This window comes from Chelmon rostratus, chromosome 12, assembly GCF_017976325.1.
Source record: "Chelmon rostratus isolate fCheRos1 chromosome 12, fCheRos1.pri, whole genome shotgun sequence".
NCBI classification, from domain to species: Eukaryota; Metazoa; Chordata; class Actinopteri; order Chaetodontiformes; family Chaetodontidae; genus Chelmon; species Chelmon rostratus.
The window spans coordinates 9,853,845-9,863,082 of record NC_055669.1 but is presented as its reverse complement, the minus strand read 5'-3'; the positions used below and the strand labels follow the sequence as shown (position 1 = coordinate 9,863,082).

Below are 9,238 nucleotides of genomic sequence, written 5' to 3'. Positions count from 1 at the left end.
AGCTTCCAGTGTTCCAGTATTTTGTTTCCATGCTTTGGATAAAAAGCATCTTTTCAGATGAAAAGTGTGTCGCAGAGGATGCTTTCTCAGTTGGGCTATGAAGCAGAAATCCAGAACTGAATGCTGAATGCTGAAATGTTTAATGATCTGCTTCGCTCTGCTATTGTTTTCTATCACCAGAGGCTGTTTTCAGTGAGTCTGTGCGCCCTAAAATGAACTGAAAGGGCGACTGTGTGGTTAATTACTGCTCAACAAATCTGATACGCTGAAGTGGATCATCGCAAAGAACAGAGTGGTTTTTATGTGGAGCAATAGATGGCTGAACACACCCAGGTCATGTGAAGTCCTCTGAAAGTTGTGCTGGCTTTAGATTGCAGAATAAAAAAAACATAAATCAGTGGGGGAGGGGTAATGTATGGGGGTACAGTGCATTTTACAAAGCTAAAGAGCAAGATGTTTGCCTCAGGAGCTGGCGGAGACCAAAACAGAGCTAAAAGTATAGTGAATATAGGACTTCGATTCCCCGGGAGGCCAGAAACCCAACTCTAAATGAAAGCTGATGTTGCATTGCATCTGCCGGATGCGTAGATAAGCAACTTCTTGCTAGCATGTTCCCCATGAGCCTATAAAGTGGGAACGTGTCAGTGGCATGCTTACAGCTTGTTTCCGTTTCCCCGAAGTGGCCGAAAAAAAATCAATTAACGCAGGCCTTAACACTGATGCAAAAGAAATCGTTGTCATGCAGACATGGAGACAGAGCAGGAACGTGAAACCAAAGAGCTCGCTTATTGTTTTCACACCGGCGCTCTACCTCTCAGCACGCCTCCACATCTAAACTCTCGCACCATCTCTCACCCCGTCTGTGACCCGGCAGCTGTGGCTCCCTCAGGTCCCTCGGTTAGTAGGGTATTATTGTCTGCAGCCGCCTCAGACCGGTCACATGCTGGTCAAGTGACAGAGCTCAGGTTTCTTTGTGCTGTTGATGACTGACATGGAAGTTAACCAGTAGTTTACTGAGCTTGTTTCCCTAAAACAACTATGGTAAAAAAAAATAAAATAATAATTCCGGTGTTATGGACCAGTGTGCAGAATCAGTCAACAGGACGGAAAGCGTTTAAATCTCAAGGATCACTTAAAGTACAGGCTTTCCTCCGGAGCTTTCAGCTGCATCACATGGCCTGCATGTGATGCATCATTTAGCAGCTCGGTTCAGTTTCTATATGATCACAGCTGTTGAATGTCTGCCACAGGTTCAAGACCTGTTATGGATATTCGATACTAATGCTAAAAAAGGGGAGATAAAATGCCCCCACCAACTCAGCACATTTTTGTTTTAAAGCTGGAACGGTGCAAAGACGTAAAGCACATCATTTGGTTTTGCATGTGTGTAACTGTATGTATTTCAATTTGACTGAGCTCGACAAACTGCTTACGTGTGCACCTGAGAACATCACCACATCCTCTCACTCACATAACCCTCAAGCGTGAAGCATTCTTCTATGCATTCTTCTATGTACTGGCAGATATACAGCAGTTGTCCTATAAGGAACCATTATTCATGAAGTCCAGTCACAGTGCACTCCTGAGCTCAACACGCTCACCATGCAATGTCCTCCATCTTTACGATGAAGAGATGCTCTCCCTCAGTGGCTACGTCACAGCAAATGATCCGCCGTGTGCAGCTGTCACGGGTGCACGGCGTTTGCATCCCACAGTAAAGAGATCTGGCTCATTATTGATCTCAGCCTCTCTGTAAAGATGTCTCTGCACGGCGCTCATCATGACAGTCCCAGCTGCACGTGGTGCTGGTGAGAGCGTACACCTCCACCTCCTGTTTCACGCTTCCTCAGCAACACACCTTTTTAATGTGTGAGTGTGTCAGCCGTCATGAATCTTACTTCCTTCATAAACTTTCACTCATCCTCACAAGATTAATTTCTAGCCTTTATCAAGAAAGCTGTGTGGCCCTTTGTGATCCTGTTCACACTGTATGATTGCTTGTCCACTAATACCGTGCTGTCTTCAGTCTTTGTTTTTGGCACTAAAAGACTGGGGGAGAGTAGGAAATGGTGTGTGTGTGTGGGGAAAACAGGGGTAAGATCAATGATTGCATGTGTGCAAGACCAAAAGAAGGGAAAAAAGGATCTGAAAAATAAAAAGAGCTAAATAAAACAGATATAGAGGTGTAAGTTTTAATTATTTGTATCAACAAAATAATGATAAAGGGGCAAGTTAGAAGGTTTTGTCTAGTTTTACCATCTGATCGAATATTAAAGGAAAAGTGTTAAACTTGTTAGTTTAATACATTTTATTCCTGAGTATGATATTTATCTGAAGTGTGTGAAATGTGTGTGTGCACAGGAAGATGTTGTCGCACGCTATATATGGTGATTTGTGGCTTCCTGTAAGCTTTCCTGTCAAAACATGTGGGTGAGATTGAGCCCTCCTGACAGCAACAAATTTCTGCCACTGTCCTGTATTCGTATGGATCATCCTTGACCCGATGAAGGCCTTTTTCTGCGTAGATACAGGGCGTGGTTTCTGGTGATGCTGCACTGTCATTGAGCCCATTGCTTGCAAAACAGGAAGCAGTATCCTTCCTCAGTGAAACTTGTTTAAAGGAGAGATGCATGATAAGTATTAACAGACAGCAGAAACCAGCAGTGTAGCTTGCACTTTCAAAACATTGACTTTCTGGTCTTTGCTGTCATTACTGGGGAACAGCAAATTTAGTGTAAATTATCTGAACTTTGGCTGGCTTCCCAGTATCACATACTTAACGCATACTTTCTTTTTACTATCAATTTCACATCCTGATTTACCTGGTGAATGTTTGCCAGTGTGGATATTATTTCATCTTTCAGAATTTGGATCTGTTCTCTTGCTGCTAAAAGTTACTTACATTAATCATTACCTTGTCAGACTTTTCCACCCTAATCCCCTCAATAAAGTCAGACTTAAGCCACTTGTCCATTAATAGGGGCATACTCTGTCCACACTTCAGGGTTTAAGGCTGTTGACAGCTGAATTTGATTGAGGGCTCCGAGGCCACTGCCATGGTTACGCAGCCCACATCAGCCCACATTCTGAGCACAGGTGAACGGCAGGTCAGAGCGAATGGGGAACACTGTCAAGCACAGTGAGTAAACGTATGACTTAACTTCTTCCTGCCATCATGGGCTGATGTTTGCTTTCCGTCTGGCTCGGATTGTATTAAAATGAATGGCTCATTCTGATCAAAAAAAGGTCAATCCCATTTAATCTCTGCCTTATTGCAGTCTTGCACAATTGAAGCGTTTTAGGGAAGCTGAGCTCAGTTTTTCCAATTTTCACAGGAAAACAAAAAGCAACAAAGCTTCTATGCGGCTTTAAGTGAACAAGACTGCAAAGTAATTTATTTGCCAAGCACAATACCTCACACTGGATTTTCCGTGACAGCTACAGCACCGAGAAGACTAGTATAGTATCTTGCTCCAATGACAAATCAGGTTGACTGCATGATCATGAAGGTCAGTGGCGGAGATCTTAACCTGACCACACAAGCTAAGCACTTATTTTATCACAGTTACACATTACTTGCTACAGCCTGCCTGCTGCTTCTCCACTTTGTCTGATATATGTGAAAAGCCTATCTGCAGATGTGCAGAGCAGCCCGGAGCAGAAAACAGCATGCAGCATGTGCGTGTTGCACACAGACAAATAAGGATGTGAAAGAGATTTTTTTTCTGTGTGTGTGTGTGTGTGTGTGTGTGTGTGTGTGTGTTAGTGCGACAGAAAGTCTAAATGAGTCTTGAAGGTGTGAAAACATGAGTTGAGAAACGGATCAAGACATCGAAAGCAGACTGGGTGACGACTAGTTTTGTGCAAGTAGGCTAACTGTTTTTACATTAAATGTTATTTGCTACTGTTGTTATTAACTATTTATTGTCCATATTTCAAAATGCACTATATGTTTCAAGCATATTCTGCTGTGTTATTTATTCATCTTATTCTTTTAGCTTTATTGCTTCATGTTATTTTTTCTTTAGCCCACATTGCTTATGATGCTGATGTCAGGTTAATGAATAAATGATCGTATCCTCTATATGCCAAACATAAACAATGTGTCTTTATTCCCCATTTTCTATAACTATACATACTGTAGTGCTATTGAGATCATGTACAGCTCTGTTTCAACCTAATGGGACTTCCTGTTGTTGCCACCTCATTAAGCAGCAGACGGCAGCAATTTAAGCCTACAGGTTTCCCTAAGGCTCTACTTTATCACATGATGGATCGAGCCCATAATCGTCTGAGCAGTCTTGTGTCTGGGATCATGCAGTCTTTCCAGAGCACCCAGCTGTGGTGTAGCACAGCAGTTAATATACCATGTGGTACGGTTTCTACCTTGTTAGAAATGCCGAATTTTACCAAATTTTCAAGCTCCTGGTGGAAGGCTGATCAAGGCAGTATTCATTCAGGGGGGACTGGTCCTTAGTTGACTTAGAAACCTGCTATGGTTGAAATGTTGTATGCATGACCCAGATCTTAGCTAAGATGTTATGCTTTCTTCTGTGGTTTGTGGTTTGTTGGGTCATGGTTTTAAAAGTAAAATATTTATAATTTTTCAGTGTCATGATGATCAGTATGTCCAATTTGGACTGAAACAACATGTTCTCACACCTCATGCTCACTTTCAGGACTGAATATTGTGACTGATGGAAACTGACTTTTGAAAGAAAATATGTCGATACATTCAGCAGCTCATATTACAAATCTGTTCAAATCATGACTCAGTGAGGGATGGGGGCACGGACCCATCTCTTAGGGCCAGAGGTAGCAGTACTCAGGTGACAGGGAAGGCAACTAAGGAGAGCAAAAGTTGTGCAGCAGAGGATAAGAAGCTTCAAGTTTGCCCATGTGGCTGGCAGAAAATAACATCAATCCGAGGCCTTAGAACTCATCAGGGAAGGAGGAAGTGTTTAGCGGTGGAAGGGCAGAGTGGCCGCATCGACCAGTATTTCTTGAGAAGTCAGTCGAATCAGTCGGATGAAGTCCAGCGACAGGTAGAAAACCACAGTTCGCAGGATATCAGTAACACTATCCCTGGAGAGGAGGAGGTACGGAGAGGGGATGCAGTTGGTGTTGAGGGCAACAGGCCAGCCAAGGAGAGAAGCATGGAGCAGAAAGCTAGAGTTAGGTGGCCGAGGGCTAATGATAGCAAAGAGTGGGAGGCAGTTGATAGAGATTTATCAGTCATATTAAGCAGGCTTAGAGGAGATGTAGTGGAGAAATTGGATAAAATTGGAGATGTGATCTACTCCTATGGTCGAGAGAGATTTGGGGTGCTTGTCAAAAGGAAAGGCGAGAGGGTGCAGGTCGGCAAGTCTAGGCGGCAAAGAGAAATAGAGAAGTTAGTAAAGGAAAGGAGGCAGTTAAGAAAGCAGTGGAGGAAGGCGACAGAAGAAGAAAGGGAGGGAATTAAGGTGTTGCAGGAGGAACTGAGAAGCAGGTTAGCAGTACTCAGAAGGGCAGAACACCTTAGGGAGAAGAGAAAGAAGAAGGAACGTGCAAGGTCAGCATTTTTTAGGAACCCCTTTAATTTTGTGAAAGGCTTGTTTAATCAAGAAAAAGGAGGGCAACTTAAGGCAATGAAATCAGAGATTGAACAGTATTTGAAGTCGACGTATTCAGATTCAAAGGAGAATAGGAACATAGGTCTTCCACCTGACATGCCACCGTTAGGGGAAGTGGAGCAGGAGATGGATGTGAGCCCACCTAGGTGGAGAGAAGTGGTGGAGGTGGTTAGGCGTGCAAAGGCTTCTTCGGCCCCAGGGCCTAATGGAGTCCCCTACCGTGTCTATAAGAGTGCACCTGGCATCTTGAGGACACTATGGAGATACCTGAGAATAGTTTGGGAGAAACAAAGTATTCCAAGAGCATGGCGCAGGGCAGGAGGTGTCTTCATCCCTAAGGAGAAGGAGTCATCGGACCTTAGCCAGTTTCGGATGATTTCTCTCCTAAATGTTGAGGGAAAGATTTTCTTCAGTATCGTAGCACAGAGGCTGGCTAAATACTTAGAAAGGAATGGTATGATAGATACGACAGTGCAAAAAGCAGGGATACCAGGATTTGCGGGATGCTTAGAGCATACTAGCATGATTTGGCATCAGATTCAGACAGCTAAGAGGGAGAAAAGAGACTTGAATGTTGTATTTTTAGATCTGGCTAATGCGTTTGGGTCAGTGCCACATAACCTTATTTGGAGTTCCTTTGACTACTTTAAAGTGCCGGAGATAGTTGTTAACTTGGTGAAAGCATATTTCCAAGACATCAGACTGTGTGCAAGTATCGCAGAGCTCACAACAGGCTGGCAAAGATTGGAGGTTGGTATTATGGCAGGATGTACAGTGTCCCCGCTAGCTTTCACAATGGCTATGGAGGTAATTATTAGGGCTTCCAAGTGGGTCGTAGGTGGAGAGAGACGGCAGAATGGAATGCGTCTTCCACCAATTAGAGCTTATATGGATGATATGACACTGCTAACTTCAACAGGGCCATGTACAAGGAGGTTGTTAGATAAAGTCAATCAGAATCTCAAGTGGGCTAGTATGAAGATTAAGCCTAGTAAGTCAAGGAGTATTTCAATATACAGAGGGAAAGTAAGTGATAGAAAGTTTGCTATAGATGGTGAGGAAATCCCAACAATTAGGGAGAAATCAGTTAAGAGTCTAGGACGGTGGTACAATGTGGACCTGAATGATGCTGAACAGGTTGTGCAATTTAGAAAGGATGTTGCAGAAGGGCTGGAGAGAATAGATAAATCAGGGCTCCCAGGAAAACTGAGGTTGTGGTGCTTGCAGTTTGGCTTGTATCCTAGGTTAATGTGGCCAATGTCAGTATATGAAGTCCCATTATCTGTAGCAGAGAGAATGGAAAGGCTAGTTAGCTCTTATATTAGAAAATGGTTGGGTGCTCCCAGGTGCTTAAGCAATGTAGCTTTGTATGGGAAAGGAATGCTTCAGCTGCCAGTATCCAGTCTAACAGAGGAGTTTAAATGCACTAAGGTTAGGACAGAACTTTTATTATCTGGGAGTAAGGACATGTTAGTTAGCAATGTGGTTCCGAATCCTTCTGGGGGGAGGAAATGGAACCCAAGGGCAGCAGTGCAGGAGGCAGAGGCAGCTCTTAGGCATGCAGAAATAGTAGGAAATGTTCAATTTGGCCGGGGAGGCTTGGGGCTTGGCCCAGGCAAACCAGTGTGGAATAAAGCAGGTCTAAAGGAGAAAAGAAAGCTTGTAGTGGAACAGGTGCGTAGGCAGGAGGAGTTGTTAAGAGGGGCAAAAGCAGTTGGTCAAGCCAAACTAATTTCACAAAACCTTGTTGTTAAGACAAATAAGCCAGTAATTGTACAGAAGATCCAAATCACAATATTACATGATTTAACAAGTTGCAGTGTGTTTGCTCTCCTCTGGAACAAAGGGCACACCAGAGTTCTCCTTTCATCACTTTCTGCCAGATCTGATCCCGAGTTATGAAATGATTCTCTCAATGTCTTTATGTCAGACATGTCAGAAAAACGTATCGCACTCTCAAAGTGTAACAGGCCAAATGGATTTTCCCACCATCTGTGTCATGAGCTAAACTGTAGTGTGCTGCCTGTATTTCGCTCTTCACTTTTGTTCGAATGCCCCTGTTATTGGTTAACTAATGTTTGCAGAGAGTGCTTAAAGGACGGTGACCAGATCAAATTGTTCTTTCTGTGTTTATTCTGTCTTTAGGAAATACTGCTCCATGTGAGAGGTTGATAACTTCTTCTGGCATTCAGCGGGACGTGTCTGTTTGATACTAACACTGGATTAAGGACTTGACAGGGGCAGCTGAAAAGGTAATGTCCGTCTCTGCTTTGAGGAATTCTCAGGTCATAAACCACAGATATGTATTTAGTTTGAATGACTTTTGTAGTTTTTCCGCACACAAACAAAATCTCTTACACAATCTCATATGCAAAAATGCAGCAAGCCTTATCTTCACCCCTGGGGCAGCTCATCTGATCATATACTGAAAGAGTCATACAAAATGCAAAAGGTGAACACATGTTAAATGATGCACGTTACACTATTTTAAAAATTATTTCCAGCGTGGGAATGTTTGTTCCACATAATTTATCTACTAAGATACAGTATCTGCACGATAAAGACTTGAAACCAAAACAGGAATTATTTGTAGGCCAAGGATAAATCCATGACCTTGGCCTATAGTGGGGCTTAAAATAAGCTGCGTGGTGCACTCCAGGAGGGAAAAAAGTGACCGAGTAAATGGAGCAGCCACTAAGAACTCCATGCATAGTCCTCCTTCCACTGATTGTAGGATTGTACAACTTGCACACGTCTTAGATTTTTATTTATTTATAGTTTTGTTTAATAAACTTAACATACAGACTTTTTTGCAGGAGTTTTAACGGTGAAATTGATTTTGAACGCTTTAATGCTCAGCTTTGGCTGTAAATTTGTTACTGTATTATCATTAAAGACAGTCTCAGTCGGGCAGCAGCTTGGCCTAAAAACAGATAAAGCACATGACTCACCAACACTCAACATGAGATGATGTCTTCTTTATTGTGGGCAATAGAGGAGCTGCTACTAGATTACATAGGACTTTACCAAAAACAATAAAGGTGCACATAAAAACAAAAGGAACAATAAAGGTGCAAATAAGAACAAAAGGAGATTTACAGATATGCAGAACAGAGCCAGACTAGCTGTTTCCCATGAGAGCGGTGTTAAACCCCTGATCATCTCAAGAAAACAAGCAAGTTGATGCACATCACCTCACAAGCTCATCTCTTTGAGTGCCAGTTACAGGTCTCTTGGCTTATTTATTGGATGTATCTTTAGTCCAGAGACACCGGGACACACACGCCGTGTGTATGAGTTGCTGCTGACTCAGTCAATGCCACTAATACAATGTTGCAAGAAGGGATGCCCTTCTTCTCTTATTGTGCTTAATTGCCACATTTTTCCCCTCTGCAGAGTCCTCCTGTTATTCTAAAGAGGAAGTTAGCAGCAGCTGGTTAGTTGTGTTGCGAGTTGCGACTATATGTTTTTAGGTTTTAGGTGGTTTTAATGTTTGTGCTTGTGTTGTTTGGAACACTGAACTTGAGCGCCCTCAAAAAAAGAGATTTTTTCTCAATGGGACTCACCTGGTTAAATAAAGGCTTCATAATGATAATGATAATAATAATGTAAAAAAGCTTATC

The 9,238-nt window shown here is 42.7% G+C and overlaps 1 protein-coding gene across 4 annotated transcripts in view; it reads left to right on the top strand.

The window, feature by feature from the left end:
* Window positions 1-3,818: 3,818 nt before the first annotated feature.
* The window catches only part of st3gal3b (ST3 beta-galactoside alpha-2,3-sialyltransferase 3b), a 51,342-nt gene continuing 45,922 nt past the window's right edge, over window positions 3,819-9,238 (top strand). For 3 of the 4 annotated variants that reach the window (XM_041948439.1, XM_041948441.1, XM_041948437.1), the window contains exons 1-2: window positions 3,820-3,867; window positions 7,761-7,867. The gene's annotated coding sequence lies outside the window, so the exon portion shown is untranslated. Of the gene's footprint in view, window positions 3,868-7,760; window positions 7,868-9,238 lie in introns of all 4 variants that reach the window. The other variant, XM_041948438.1, reaches the window with a different exon arrangement.